Below are 13,144 nucleotides of genomic sequence, written 5' to 3'. Positions count from 1 at the left end.
CGTTACGAATTTTTCGTCCAGTAAACGCGCTTGTTTTCCTGACTGCAGCCTGTCAATTAGAAACAACCAGTTCCTTGCAGCGTTCAGCACCAATTCGGAGCAAGCGAGCAAGCGAGAGTCACGGAAACCAAGACGGATGAAAATTGTAGCCGTTGCCGATGCGATTGCACCTTAGCAGGGGGGATCGTCGTTTACAACGACACGCTCTTAGGCGGAGTAGATAGTTAGGCTCGTATTACATTTACGCGACGTGCCGCATTAATTTATTATCCTGTAGTCGCGTTAGCCATCGCTATACCGGCGCTCCTGTTACAGGCGCTAAGGTAATTATAACTCAACTCCCGACACGCGAAACTATGCAAAGCCAATCTAAGCCCCCGATCCGCGTCCCCCGTCCGCTTCCAATTCCCTCAGCCTTTCCGTAAGCATACCTTCCGCCGTGGCCCAACGTCTTGGATAACGAACATCGGTGTCGTGATGGATCGACGCCGCGCCACGCCGCGCCACGCCGCGCCGCCTCCCGCCATTAAATCGCGTTCCGTTCCGAGCCGCCTCTGCCACCGCCGCCGCCGCGATCTTCCTAACCGCCTGGTCCTCCGCCATTACTTTCGCGGTTCGACTTCGCCTCGAATTTGTTTGCCACCGCGTCCGAGCTTAACCGGCGTAAATCAGATTTCGGAGTTTAGAAGGGACCATGAGGATATTTAGCCCCGGCTTTCGTACGAATTATTCCATGTAATTCTGTTGCTCGGCTTTGTTCGAGGGTTCTTAACTCATTAGACCTGTTATTTATAGAGACCGTGGCTTTCTCTGTTGGCGCGTTCGCGCGTGGAACTTTGAAGTGGAACAATTCGCGAACGTATAATGTCTGATAAATTCGAAGTAAATTACGATGTTGCGGGAGATAAATACCAATTTAAGCGCATGCGTGTATTAATGCATTTTGGCATTATAATTAACGAAGCGAAGTTTGAAACTCGAAATGCAAAGCGCAGATTCGATAAAAATGGTTGGAAGTTTGGCGGTTCGTGCGCTTGTCGATTGCTGCCGAGACGTTTGTCTCCGGGAAACAAGTTTATTTAGGAAAGGGAGGAAGTTCAAGTCAAGATCTTCGCCGATGGCCCCGAGAAAAGGGGGTTGAGACATCAAAATTTCGTGTCGGATGTTTTCTGTCGCGTCGCTTGTTTTACGACTATGGGGTCTCGTTTATTATGCAGCCAGGGCGAGATGGGCGACGAAATATTCAATTTGCCGCGACAGCGTATGCATATTTAAAGAAAGTTAGGAGTTGATCAAATCCTCGGGGAGAGAGATCGCTCCGAGATCATGTAAACTAGATCTATCCGTTTATTCCTCATCGAAGTAGTCTTCTCCTTATCTGTCTTTGGTATTGGAACTGATTGAATCGTGTGGTGGATTACACGAGGACATTTGCCGGGTACGAAGATCGGATGACTTGATATTATTAGAGAAGACGTAGTTAATAATTTCACAGACTTACATGTATTAGGCCAGAACTTTAAAGGGCTCGACTTTACACCAGTTCACGCTGATTAACGCTGAATTCGATGTCATGGCTTTTGGAAATCTAAATAAAAAGAGTTTAAATATTCCATGCATATGTATTTGTCTTTGTATATACATACTTCTTTCTTTTCCTTGTACGTACATGTAATATATATGTTTTATATATAACATAAAAGTAATATAATTATAATTTAATATAAAAGTAACATAAAACTTCATTCTCTTGTGCATATTCTTTTACCTCTATGTAATACGCGTTAAAATAATCTTAATTAACGTTTTATCATTAGAGCATTAATCGAGATATTACTGTACTTCAATATTATATTATTAACAACAAGTGAACTGAACAACTGTTTTACAAGAGATGCGTAATATCTAATTAAAAACAGATATTATCAAACGGTCAAAGAAAAATTTCCCACGTGTCGTATCATTTAACAACGATTCGTCTATCTGATACTCACAATACACCAAATTGTAAAATCTACGAACATTGGATATTCAGAATTGTATTCTACGGTTGCACAAGTTGCATAAAATTGCATCGTCTCCGCGCTCTTCCCTATCGGTTCACCCTCTTCTGCTCCTGCTTTCCGTATCATCCATAAATGCTTCGCGTTTCAATCGTCCCACGTTCATTTGAATTTTCCCTCCCAAAGTTTCATAGCTGATTTGTCTTAAGATCTGCTTCGACTTCGAAACTTGATCTTCTTTTCGCGATGCATGATTCACGAAGCACGCGTGTTTCATCAAGAAGACTAAAATTCAACCTATAGGCCAATGTAATCTTTATCTAAATAAAGATTCTTTATAAAAGAAAAAGGAAAAAATACATTAAGACCACCAAAGATCGTTCTGGAATTTTTCGGATAGAAAAATGCGACTGAGGACTGTAAATTCGAAGACTAGTAACAACGTAGCCGTGCATTCTCTTCGTGCGACAGAAACAGTTTTTTTAGATACTTCATGCGGCTCGACCGCCGCGGCGCTGCATTATGAATACGCAAGCAACTCTTGTTGGCAATTATATTAAGAGAAAGACAGTGGACGCTTCGTGACGTTGCGGAAAAGAGATGCTGCGTAGGGATCGTGGAATTTTTTTCATCTTGACCGTGTTACGGGAAAGCTACCCCTCGTCTCATCTCTAAAAACCCTGTCTCGCTATTACGTTACCGTGATCCATGCACCGTCGCGGAACAGAGAATTTTAAAACAGATACTACCCATCGGGGCCGATAGTCACGAACGAGGACGAGCTGAGGAAAAGAGTGCGCTAACACCGGATTTCGTATCGCGAAACGGATGGCGATAATATTTTCCGGTACAACGAAACGCCGTTTCAGAGCTGGAGCTTTGGACGTGTTGGTGTGCACGTGCGATTGTGTACGCGCGCCTCGTAGCTTCGAAGTGATTCCACGGTTGTGTAAGAGAGGAGGAAACGGAGTCGATCACGTAGACCTGCGAAGGGAAGGTTGTTGGATGGTGCTCGAACGGGGGCGAGAAGGATGAGGACGAGAGAGAAAGAGAGAGAGCGAGCGAGGGGGGATGGGTGGAGAGGGAGAAGCGCGGTTTTCGACGGACCGGAGGATACCGAAGCGGGGTCACGTTCCATGGAAGTAACTTGGCTAGCAAAGCCTTCGGGGCTATCAAACTTTCGGCTTGATACATCGAACCCTGGCAACTTCTCGCACCATATTCTACCCCCGTGGCCCCGCTATCTCGTTCTGTTCCCGTTGCCGGCGACTGATCAGCCCCTATTGTGATTCGCGGCCAGCACAGACGCTGCAACCTCTTCCAGCGCCGACTCTATTTGCAGTGGGCGTTAATACGGGCGATGGACCCGGCCACACCACACCAGTCGGCATGTCTCATCCTTTAGAAAGATCAAGGGATGTGTGGAGAGGGTGAACGACGGGGCAGAATGGCTATACGTGCCCTCGCTATACATTCACGGGTACGTGACTATTCCACGCACGGAGATTTTGTACCTGCGCGAACACCCGGAATATAGGCAGCCACCACTGCGAGCGTGTTCGCGTGGTTCGATGCTGCGCTGCAAGTTTCTCGTATTATTCGTAACATTTCTGTTATTCAGGTGTGAAATTTTGGATCGCTATAAAAGAAAAGAAAGAAAGTGACCAGAAGTCATATTACTGATTAATAAGCGAGGACATAATCGATACAAGTATTTCTTTCCAAGCAGAAATTATTTAGAAATTTAAGAAGATTTATAATATTTATACAAGATATTTATACAAGAAGATTTATAATATTTATACAAAATATTTATACAAGAGAGTTGTCTTTAAGTTGTCTTTAACAATCGGAATATGCCTACGAATCGATTGCTGCGAGTCAAGCCAACACGTCCGAAGTGTGGCGGTGTTCAGGCGTCGCGCGTGGCTGACTACGCGCGGTATCATTCTCCTTAGCACTCGCTGGAAAATTTCAGACGACAAAAAAGCAAACACGCGACGCAGAAAAAAAAATGTCCAACCGCAGTGTAATCCACGTAATTTACCATTCTCTCTCGGCGATTGCTATTTAATGCCACGTTGTCCGGCAACCGGTATTTTTGCGAAACCAGTTGGAAACTCTCATTTGCACGCGAGCGAATCTGCGCGTGTCCGTGAACGTGTTCGCCGAGCCCGGCGAGCGAAGAAACGAAAATGCACACACAGTGTGTATCGCCCGGCGGCGAGACCGCAGAGCGGGAAGGAACGAGCGCGAGCAGCGAACAATTGTTAGGAATAAGTGGACACGGCGTTCGAGATAAAATACGAGCCCCGGAGCCGACAACGAGGGGCGGAAACACGAGAGCCCTCGCTATTAGATTATGGGTGGTCGAACAACAAGATTGCGGACGAAGGGGAAGAGGTCCATTAGTTTCGCCAGCCGTATTTTGCGTCGTGTAACTGGGTTAACAATTTGGCGGCCCCATCCTCTCGTCGCCGACCTCTCTCATCCCTTTAGACGCGGCAGCAAACGCAATTGGAAAATTCTCCGCCTCTCGCGCCACTTACAAAACCGCGACAGCTCGTTGGACTCGTTGCGTTCGATCCAGTTATTTCCTCTCATTTGTGCTATCGAAGTTGTAGCTTTTCAAAATTCGACCAGAAATAAGACGCTTTTAGAGGCTTCGAGACAAGAATCTTCAACTTGGTCGATGAAATTCCAATTGCGTAAAAGCACGACGCACTCGACGTACGAGCGATCCAGATTATACGTTCATATGCATACTCACCGTTCACGTTAAATTTAATCTGCTGTTGAAAGCGTATCGGATAGCGAAGAAGATCGTGACAATCGAGTCGAGCGATTTTCGGGTAACACGCCGCTCTCGTTTATTTCCCATTCGAATTCCTTTGCTGTCCTCCCATCCAGCGGGAGGAGGGGGTCGAATGCGTACGGATCGACAAAAGAAATCCCGTGGCTCGTAATTCAAGAATCGAAACTCGCTCAGAGCGGGAAAAGAAAATATCGGGTATCAAATAACTGCATACTAGGTGAATCTTGGGTCCCGGACAGAATTAAATTCCATCGAGACACTTGAGAGAGCGGTGACTCGGTGGAAGGGTGGAAGGGTCGCTCGAAAGGATGGGTCTCTGCGATTTCATTCTGCCAGGCCGAGGACTCGAGAACGGTTCTCGGCGATTCGGTCGTCTGCGAGTTTGTGGCATCCAAAACTCATCCCATTTGGATCGTCCTCGTCCTTGTCTCTCTTTCTCTCTCTCTCTCTCTCTCTCTCTCTTTCTCTGTCCACTCGTCTTTGTCGTTCAGAGGACAGTGCGAGCCGAATGCGCCGCTCCATGCTTCGACAAGTGTCTCGGAGTCTGCGTCCACTCTTTCGGAAAACGTACACGTCTGACACGGCAAATTATCGATTCCTTCTTTCATTTTTGTTTCTCATTTCGTCAATTAGCATCCCATCCGCTTGTCTATCGCCTCGTATGAACCATTAAGAGAAAGGAAGCTGAATTTCAGAGGAAAGATTGGAGGTGTCTGACTAGACATTGTCCCTTTCTACTTGAAGAGGGTCGGAGCTTTATTCTACGTATTCACATTTAATTTTACATTTTTACTTATTTGTCTGCAATATTTGTGTTGACGAATATTAGTATAGTCTTTAGATAAATCGATCAATCAAGATAATATATTAAAACTAATTCTTTGCTTCTTTTCGTTACAAAAGCCATACACGTCCCTTTGAATATCAAATAATTACTTACCAAAATCACGGAGATATTTTCATTTTCATTTTCACGCAACATAAGTCGTTTTGGATAACGCCCGACGTACTTCGTAACGTATGAATGATTTGTTCGAATAATTATGCCGAGAGTACTTTCGACGGAATGGCAGCCAGCGACATTGAAAATCGCCAAAATCCGTTTGAACGCCAGCGATAGAAAGCAGTGCCCCCACCCCCCTCGGTTATCCCGTTAGCCAATTCTCGGTCATTCGTCGTATCCTCTCGAGCGGTAGTTCTTTAGTTTCAGGGTATCCGGATTGGTCTGGAGTAGCTCGGATTAAGCGAATCCGGCTTGCTAGACGCAAGCCGCTCTTCTTTCTCCCCCTCCTCTTCCAAGGAAGGAAAACGTTTAAAGGTTTTACCTCTTTGCCAAGTCTGGCGGCTATATTTTTCTTACAGCTCGCTGGCCGCGTCCGGTTTCGTGCCGCGTATTCACCGGCCGAAAATTTTCGGGCGATCCGGACATTAACCGCGATCGCAACTCTTTCGTGCTCCAGACAGATTAATTGGATACCCACGTTTTACGGTTCTCTCTCCCTCCAACAATGCCGTTCTCCACCCTCGTTCTTGGTTAAATATTTCAGAGGTCACGCAGCGTTTTAGCGACGACATATACTTTCCTTTTTTTTTATGGCTCCGAAGCAATTAGTTTGACGCTGTTTTGCTTTCGTCTAATTTATGACGGATACGCCTCGTTAACCGTTTTAGTGTCACGAGGTATTTAAAAAACTGTTGGATAATGCCACGCGGGATGATGGCGCTTCTTTGATGTAATAGCGAAAAAAAATGTCAAACAACGAAATGAGAATAGATAAAGTAAAATTGCCTATTCGTGTGGTTTAGATTTAATTGAAAAAAAAGTAATTAGAAGACGAAGCATTCTACAATACATTGAGCATCGCGACCAAACGTTATTCGACGTGAAATCTGAACAGCGCGATGATCGAGCTGCAATGGCACTAAAACGGCTAAACAGTCAGTCGTTTATTTCAGTTATGATCAAATTTCTAAAAATATTTTAGAATATTTAAAATGAATTTCTAACGAGAACAGAGAGAGAGAGAGAAAGAGAGAAGTTTCGCGTTGATTAAGAACAATTGTGAATGTTCCAGCCGAGAACGTTTTACGTTAGGATTATACTGGATTTGCGTTACAAAGTGGTCGGTTTCCGCTTTCCAAATTTTCCACTGCCCTTTGTCCTTCGTCAGACCACCTCGTGTATCGTTGTCCAGGAAACTTTTCTCACGCCTGGGGCGAACGACAAACCGAATTTCGGCCCGCGGAAATTCAAGAACCGCTCTTTGGAGGGTCAAATGCGAAAGTTGCTTTGGCGCGCGAGCGTTCTCTCGCGTACAACAGTTGGAAACACTTTTCTGGATCCCACGTAAATAGCACGTTATTAGGGCGGAAGCAATTAAGCGAATAGCGCAATTGCTTAATTGGCGACTCCCTCGTGTATAAATAACGTCGATGACCCGTGCGATTAGGTACGATTCGTAACGCTGTAGAGGATCTTGTGTGTTCCTTGTACTTTCTTCGTTCGTTTAACTCGAACGGAATCCGTGAGTTACCTCGAAGAATCGATCGAAGCAGAGCAAGCCAACGCGTGAGCGGGCCAAGTGGTTTGCCTCGACACAGGCGCTCCTTCTTCGATTGCGATACTACTGCGCATAGTTTTTAACGACGGTGCTCGAAAATACTAACGCCGTAAAATTCACAGCTTAATACACAGCGTGCGGTATGAAGCGACAAGAGTTTAATCATAAAATGAAATTTGGAACGTTTCTTATTGCGCTTACGACGAAACGCGACGACAGTGCCACGCCGTCAACGGGGAAGGAAATTAATATTGCGGAGGTAGTTTGTCCAAGGGACGGTTAAACTCGGTTTTAATTAAATCACAGAGAAAAAGACGTACGCGCGGCGAGCATGCCAAGCGGCGTGGTTCCTTTCCTGCTGGTCGTTGAAACGACGCTCCGGACACGCTGCCAGCCGATCCGTGTTCTCTCCGAGTAGCAGCGCCATGGAACAGGTCCAACTGAGGGAGACCAACGAAAAACAGACAGAGAGGAAAGAAGAAACAGGGGGCAAGGACGCGTGGAGATAGTAAAACGTCGTTTATGGGCCGATCGAATGAAAAGCGCGGCGAACGCCCTCTTTATATCTCGAGTCGAGAATAGCTTCGTATCTGGACACTGGCTGGAAAGCCTTCCCCCCGTAGGGAAACGGGCACATTATAATTCCCCATAAAACGTTTTATGATGACAAAACGTCGTGGACCCTCTTCCCGATGGCGACCATCGGCGATGGTTATAGTTTCAAAGATGAACGTACGCAGTAAAATCGTACAACCTGCGCGACGTGTTAACGCAACGGAACGGCTGATCGTTGTCCTTTGTCCCTCCTTGTGACGCGCGTCAAAGAGTTTATTTGCATTGGCTACGAATATTACCGGGGAGTGTATACCGGGTCTATACGCCGGATGCTCGCCTACCAGAAATATCACGACGTGTCTGCCCGTGTCTGATCATATACGACCAGGGGATGGGAATTGTATACCGCGTCGGCGCGTTTATTGCGTTTTAACGTTGCGTTGTAAAGTCGCGTTCTATGCAACCATCTTCTTCCTCTTCTTCTTCTTCTTCTTCCTCTTTTCATTTTTCTTTGCCCTTTTTTCGTAGCGTTATCTGCCGCGATTATTACGTATTAAGTTTGGCTCGACGTCGAGAGAAAAGTCGAGACAAAGACGAGTCACGGCTTCGAGTTTATTCATGATACGAACAAACGAGACGTCTGACAGGAACGAAGCTAGCCATAAGATTTCACGGAGGTAAGTCTAAGTACCGAGATCGCCGTAAAGAGACATTGAACACTTTGAAACTTCGTTCCCTGTTACTTCGTGAATTTCTCAACAATCTTCTCGTGAAGTATTCTCCTTTGACTGTTGGAAGTTTTATACGTTTTACGCCCGTGCCCGCCACGGTATACTCACCTGGATGTTGGATCTCGTGTGAGAATTCGGTAGCGCCTGTCGGACCGCAGGACTCGAACTGGCACGCGAGACGATGTTGGGGTCGGATGAAGAATACGAGACAAGTGGTCGTGTTTTGTATTTTTTTGTCATTTTTTTCAACAGGAACGTACGTTTATTTTGCACTGAGCAGAAATACAAGCTATTCATGAAAGATGAGGTTACAGCGGCCGCAAGCCCCTCCCCGCCCCTTTTTCCTCTCCGCACCTCGACGTTCGTCAAAACTCGAATAGTCACTTTTATCCCCCCCGGATAGACACGCGTACAGCAACTCGTTCTTCTCTCTCCCTCTCACCTTACCTGCTTCCCCTTCACCTCCCCTTCCCAACCCCTTGTCGAGTGTGCCCTTTTCTTTCTTTCTTCTTCTTTTTTTTTCTTCTCTTTTCCTCTGTTTTCCTTTGCTTTCCTTTCGTTCATTGCTATTACTCTTAATCGCATCGCGTTCTCTCACCACCGCCCGAACGTAGAGCAAGATTATTAATTATTAATTATCATACATGTACATCATAATTACATTTTTGTGCATTATCATAATTTAATATACATATATAGATGATATATATATTATATCTTAGAAAATAAATATATATATATATATATTTTTATATATATATTTCAATATCATTTTTTTTTTTTATTTCATCATCTTCGTGTAATTCTCCTTAAAAAATAACGATATTTAGAGTACGCTAACGATGTTTTTTTCTGTTTTTTTTCTTTTTTTTTTCTTCTTTTTTTTTTAATAATAAGAGCCACCAAGAGAGGAAAGAAAAGACTGAAGAGGAATAAAGTGCTGCGAGGCGGATTTTGAGCCGCTCGATTTTCGCTTCTTTCTCTCTCTTTCTCGCACGCACGCCCGCACATACACAACGCTCACACGCACTTCGTATATGTATATCTATACTTATATTATACATTTATGTGTACGTATATATATATCCGCAAGCAGCGCACAATATACACGTGCATAGGAATTACGCAAGGACAACAGACATACATTCTTGTTCGCGCGCACACACACGCGCACGCACGCACGTCTCTCTGTCGAAAAAAGAAAAAAAAAATTTCCTCCTTTCAATTTCTTTTTTTTTTTTGCATACTTCTAACCCATTCAATTTCCTTGTTCATTCTCGCTCTCTAGCGCTTTTCCCTTAACCGCTCCAATCATATCACCCGTAAGCATTCTTTCACTCCAACCCCCCTCTCCCCTTTCTCTTTCACTCCTGCGCTCTATACCTTGATTCCTTTCCATTCACCCGTCCTCCTAGGCATTTTTACTAGCGGTCCCGAGGTGGCCAACGACCCTCCATCCTCCCCCACCAACAAAGGGGAGCGAAGATAATTTCCAGTCACGGAAACCTTGCCCTGACGAATGCCAGCGACACTTTCGACCATACCAGTTACACTGGCCACTGGTCGACTGGTTGGTATAATTTTACAAAAGTTCTACCCCTCGTTGTGAGACACATTTTGGGAGAATTTGGAGACAGGTCGAAACAGTTGAGGATGTTGAGGCCCGTTTGAAAAATGAATCAAGCACGGAAAACAGTACGTAACGTGTCTGTCTGTCTGAGAAAACTTTATTACCAATTCTTCCAAATATCGATGTTAATATTCCATAATGTTTATAAATATTAGTTGTGAAAGAAACGTTTCTTTCTCGTCACTCTCCTTATCATCTGCCTCTAAATTGTCTCAATTCTCTGGAATTTCTCGGTGGCCAACCTCGGCGTTGCAACCAATATATCCGCGCAGGAAGCAATCGCTATAACCGTCGAAAAGTGACTATCACATGAAAGCTATTTAATTTCTTCGATCGCGAAAGGAGCGGCCACCACTGGTAGAGCGAATGGGCCGGCGTAAACGCTAATTACGATCCTATTAAATCGACAAGTATCTTGCCAGTCGAGTCTGCTCGATATCGAGACCAACTCATCGCGCTAAGATCCCACTAAACATATAGGATCGATAAACAGAGTTAACAAATTCGACTAAAAAATCTAATCTCTGTTACAGAGACGTTCTTCTCTTACATCTTCCTCGCGCGATCACATCTCACGACCGACAATTCGTCTCTAGGAATGACGCGTTAGAAGGAGGACATCTGTGTTGAAAGCAAGCTCACTCAAGCACACGATGAGAATTTGTTTATTAATTGAATTATTTACAAAGCGCGGCCGGCCCGGTCGCCCCGTTAGCCGAATAAAGAAGCGTGCGCCGTTCGTTGACGCAAAAAATCATTTCTAGGCAGACAACAATTAGAAGATCGATGAGAACCGCGAGTTAACGGGTTAAAGGGACGTTAATTTGTTATTGTGCAGGATCGACCAATCCCATCGAGGGGGCACACACGAACTGAGGACGTTATTCTGAAAATAATGAAAATAAAGCCGCGTAACGGTCGGTCGTGTTCGAAGCGCCTCCGTAAATATTTTCTCAGCCCCTCGATTCGATCGACGCGTCCCCTGATTCCCTATGTCGGCGTTTCTCATCGATCGTCGCAGCAATTTTCGTGCACACATCGAATCGAAACGTCCCGATCGCAAACATACGCAAGAAGAACGTTGTCGACGCTCGCGGAGCCATCCTCCGCATCCGTCGTCGCTCGATTTGAGATCGATCCGTGTCGATCCGTCTCGATTCGTTTCACGAATCGGCCGAACCTCACGATTCGATGGAACTTGCTCGCGGCTAGCTTTCGACTTCGCTTTCGCATGCAACGAACTAACAAAATCAAGGGTAACGGTTAGAAAAGAAAAAAAAAAGTCAAGAACAATGCGGTAGGTACAGCTCTTACCATATTAATCATAGCGACGGTGATGAACGATACAAAGACAGCAATTGAGGTTCTCTGCGATTAGATCGAATAATTTACGTAAAAATTTTTGCGCCAAGTGGTACCTAAGAATTTGCAATTCGCACGTATATCGCGTCCTTGCTTCTCTCTCTCTCTCTCTCTCTCTCTCTCTCTCGATTCTCAACTTTTCGTTAACCTCGTGTTAGCTCGCTCGATAATTTATCGACTCGGTAGAGTTTGCCTCGATTCACGGCACGCCATTTCCACGAGACACATTGCACTTGGTTCACTCACGCATTCGCCACGCAGATACATCTTCGCGGTCTTTAGCTTCTTTGTACATCTTTGTTCGTCACGCACGTGCACGCAGTCGCAGTCTTTCTCTCATACACAGAGTCTCCTTGGTCCCCCCTGGTTTCGCCACCGTGAACGATCGATGCTTCCTCTACGAAATTGCCGGCCCGAATAATAATTCCATCCACTCTGCCTCTTTCCCTCCGCCCCTTGAAAGAGAAGTCGGAGACGAACCGCGGGGGAAAACCAAGGAGACCAACAATAAGAAGAAGGAGAAGAAGAAAGGAAAGAATTAGACGCACGAGGGACAAGTTACCAGTTGGCTCGTTTCATCCTTCGACCAGTCTTTTGTGGCTTGTTTTCGTGGCCAATGTCTGTTCCGTAGGGTTTCTCACCAGTATCCATAGATGATCGGCTCGAATCTTCCAGTTTAGACGGAGTCGTCGCGTGAAAAGTGCTGCCTCGAAACGCTCTCGGCACGCGGCTATCTCTGGCGCAACATCTCGCCCGGGAGTAGCAGCTCTCGTGTTCATTTCCAGATATACAATTTCATCCATATCAATAGAATTCCGAGGGTGGTTCCGGGGAAAACCCACTTGAACTCAGAGTTCAAGCTCTCGACGGTCCTCTGGAGATAAGAAACCAAACGTCTATGAATACCGCTGCACAGGGATCGACGGCGAAGTAGTGGTGTTCTCGTAAGTGAGAATTTCTGGGAAACACGAGTAGGTGTCAGTCGATCGTAACTGATCGCTATTCCTCCGTGACCTCCTCGAACGATCCGGTAGACGGTGTACAGTTTCGATTCTTTTCACGACGAAATCTCGAGTCGTTGCCCGGACGCTGATGGAAAATTCGTAAATCTCGAAGTGTCGAAGAATCGAGGCGAGTCTCTCTGTTCTTCGTTTACGCGAACTGCTGCTCCTGACGTCTCCTCGTCGAATCTCGCATAGTTTTGTTTTAGAATCGGCAAATAGGCCTGCATAAAGAGCAATTAGGCGTCGAGTCTCTCTCTCGAAAAGAAAGAGATTTCATTCTCATTCTCTGCTCATTCTTCGTTCTCTTGCACATTCTTCTTCCCCTTTCCCTTCTTTCCTCGATCTTTCACGGCTCTCTCCTCTTTCCCGCCTAACTACCAGCGGTAATCCTAATCGAGTACTCTAATTACATTTACATTTATATTTATAATATATATATAATATATAATATATTTATATATAATAATAGCCGATACAAATATC

This window comes from Frieseomelitta varia, unplaced genomic scaffold, assembly GCF_011392965.1.
Source record: "Frieseomelitta varia isolate USP_RPSP 00005682 unplaced genomic scaffold, Fvar_1.2 scaffold_165, whole genome shotgun sequence".
NCBI classification, from domain to species: Eukaryota; Metazoa; Arthropoda; class Insecta; order Hymenoptera; family Apidae; genus Frieseomelitta; species Frieseomelitta varia.
This window is presented reverse-complemented; position numbering follows the sequence as displayed.